We start from the raw sequence: 3,752 nt of genomic DNA on the forward strand, positions 1-3,752 counted from the left end.
GACAGGGGTTGCCGCTCTCTCCAGTTACACAATGCTGGCCACGACACGGCGATCTTCTGTGCGGCGTTGCCGGCAGTCTCCTCTCTCTGAGAGCGACGCACGTACCGGGGTGTGATGAGCGACTAGGGGGGCAGGACGCCGACAGTGTCATAGCTGGACTTGGACTCTAGCATCCCAATGTTGTGAACGCCAGCTGTGGTGCGTTAACGGCCCGAGCCGCGCGTAGATCCCTGCTCGCCATCAAAATAAAATGCTCACCTGTCAGCTTTTCTTTTCAAGTGCGCCGAGCAAAACCGGCGTGCAAAAACATTGGCGTGGGACGCGCGTCGCGCACATTTGGCCCCCGGTCCTCCTGTACGCGGGTTTCACCACACCTGGCCTGATACCACCAACTCCTGGCCATGAGTGGAGGGAACGCGACACACAATGCATGCGCTGATATCTCAGCACCTGGCCTGCAATGTACTGGCTGCGAGATATTATCAGCTGCGATGCGTCAGACCCGTGCCAGCTCCCTACGCAGAGACATACTGTCTCAAGGCGGGGGGGACGATTTGTCACCCACATCCCGGACAGCATTGCCCCTATGGGCCTGGCCGTGAGTGGTATAATCTGAATCGCAGTGGCGCGCTCCCGCAAAGGTGATAAACATATTCAGAGGCAGAGCTTCCTCCACTCAGTCTCCTTTATACTGACCTAACGGCGGGGGTGTTTGAGACTTGGTGCCTTCCAAAAGGGCACCATCTTCATTGCCCTGTGTTTTACATTTTTCTACAAGGCTATGATAAACACAGGGCTTTCTCACGATCACTTCTTCCTGGCTGCTATTGCTGCATGCATGTTTTGAGAGTAAGACGCCGGCCAGCATCATCTGGTCCTGCAGTTTATGAAGGGAGCTCGCAGGCTCTCCCTGTTTTCCAGGTCACTGGTGCTTATGGGTTACTGGTTTTGTGGGCTCACTCGACCATTTGACCTGGAAGAAGCTGACATGAAAACCTGTCACATCAAGAGTGCTGTTACTGGCCTGGCATCCGCCAAGCGAGTCAGTGACATTCATGCGCTATCTGTACATCCTTCATGCACTCAGTTTCGCCCGAGGGTTAACGAGAGTGTTGCTGAAGCCCAAACCCTGCCTTTAATACCTAAGGTGGTTGGTTCATGTGACCCCCATTGACATTGAGGCATTTCCTCCGCCGCTGTGTCCCTCCGGGGAAACAATGCAGCCGAATTTGCTATGTCCAGTCCGTGCTTTACGCACTTTATATGGACAGATCAAAAAGAGTTTCGTCATATGACCAACTCTTTGTGTCCTGGGCTAACCCTCAGAGGCAGCTGTTACTAAGCAAACGGTCTCTCACTGGATTGTGGAGGCAATTCTTTGGCTTACACGAGTAGAGCTCCTAACTGTTAATGTTCTGGTTGGTCCTGTGACTTCGAGATAAGCTCGTCTGGCAATACGGAGCTACAATATCCCATCAGTGAGACATCGAACGGAGTGTTTATGAATGAAACTATAGTTATTACGTAACCCCATTCTCCCAGATAAACATGAAGCTGAGATGTTCTCACCAGACGGCCTCCTTGCTATGGTGAAGCGAGAAGAGTGCTTAATTAGTCGAGAGCCCTGGCTGCGACGTAGCGCAAGCTACTTATAGGGGGTGGATTCCCTGACGCTGACGTCAAGATCACCAGCCAATCAGGATTGGCGTAATGAGATTGATGCTTCTGTTTGCTCCGCGATGAGGCGCATCCCATAGTGAGACACCTCACTTCATGTTACTCTGAGAACTGGGGTTACGTAAGTAACCTATAGTTTGTAAAACTGAGAGAGAAAGGTTATTATTTATGTGGATAACGACTAACGTGCAGACACATTTATTCACAAAGAATTTATTTCAGTGGACAGTACCTAGTGTGTGCTCAAGATTTAGATAGATTTAGTTCTCTGGGTGTACATTTTTGTAACACAGGAACAAACCCTGAAACCCTGCTCCCTAAGGGATCTGTACCAAAACAATACAAATTCAGTAGTATGCTCTTTCTCCTTTCGATATTGCACGATGAAAAATGTTAATTAATTGTGAAGGCCTAATTGAGACACAAACGGCACCCTATACATTTTTAATGTAGGCATTGAGTTTCAAAGGAAAATATCCCCCTCTAACAAGTAAGGGAACAGTAACTGTGTTGTCTAATTACATAGGAATGCTATTCCTGGTTGTGTGATACTGTATTTCTACTAAGAAGATCCGAGGCAGCTGATTGGACCCCCTATGGAGCTGTGTGGGGTCTATATGTGGGAGCTTTGCACCACTCTGTTGTGCTCTATTACAGCCCTGCCACCTCTCTGTGCACCCATATTTTGTCAGCAGTGTTTGTTAACAGGACCTCAGTCAGCCGCTGGCAAGGCACACAGCACCTAATAAAAATGTAACAAACATAATGGGACAAATTTAAATCGGCAAGCTCAGCATAGGAGACGTCGATGTTTGACACCTTGTGGCACCCGTTGTGCTGACTTAATGAAAACGAGAGGAGACTACTTACTACATGAAAACAAATAGATACTTAACTTATTTTATAAGTGTGTATTGATGCATCCAAGACAGTCTGAAAAAAAACGCCTCTGCTGTTGACACTATGAGCAACTTTCATAGGAGAGAAGACACAAGCAATCTGTTGGTTGCCAAATCAGACTGCAAACTCTCTCACACCAAAAATAAACAATCTACAAAGAAGTATTTCCTCATGACTAGAGGAGACATCTGACAAGATTTATTTTATGCACGATTAAAGCCGCTTTCTCAGATATGTTTAGTCCTAATCATCTATATCTGGTCCCCGGAGTGCTTCTTTCCCCAACTTTCAAATGGAGAAGCTGTTTTAAGAAAATTGCTTATGGCTTCAATGCCTGCCAATAAATGACAAGGCATTTTCTTAGTCTTTCATCACATTCTCCCCCTGCAGAGGCACCCAAGAGGCTGGTGATTCAGTGCCTGTTTATAGCCAACAATAATGGCTTTCAAATGAGATTGCACAATAATGAATCGGATACGAGTGTGTGACCACTGATTTGATCTGAGTATTGTGGTTTTGTGTCTAACAGCCAACTACCATTTGTGTTGCTTTCCATTTCTTAACCTGAACAGTCATTTATATCTATGAGGTATCAGTTTTATTAGGACTTTTGTCGCAAGCCATTAGTGGTCAGCAGCTATAAGAGAGACAATTATTACATCAAGTGATGGAAAGTAGCCAAGTATAATTACTTAAAGGTAGGGTAGGTAAGAATGGAGAAACCAGCTTGAGTAAGCTAGAATTTGAAAGTACACAACCGAAAACAATCTGCCCCTTCCTTCAAATTTCAAACTTACAGAGCCCCTCCACCAACAACACACACGAACGTGCACATGACCAATGAGGGCACGAGATAAGTTTGTGCATGAGATGGAAGGCTGACAGGCAGGTAGGCCATCCAATTATCTGCTGCGGGCCGAGGCAGATAATTGGACTTGCTTTTTACAGCGCCACGGCTTCCACAGGCTTGTCAAAGCATTTAATATATTCATTGCTATCGGGATGTTAAGAGCATTCCATGGAATATAACAAAAAGTATTTCTGAAGTGAATTACCCTACCTTTAAGTAGCCCCAATATTCTAGTTACTTGTGCTTTATTTGAGTATTTCCATTGATGAAACTTTATACTTTCATTTAGCATCATATCAGAGCCATCCCCAATCTTGATGATCAA

Source organism: Notothenia coriiceps, unplaced genomic scaffold, assembly GCF_000735185.1.
Source record: "Notothenia coriiceps isolate Sejong01 unplaced genomic scaffold, NC01 NC01_scaffold00010032, whole genome shotgun sequence".
NCBI lineage: Eukaryota > Metazoa > Chordata > Actinopteri > Perciformes > Nototheniidae > Notothenia > Notothenia coriiceps.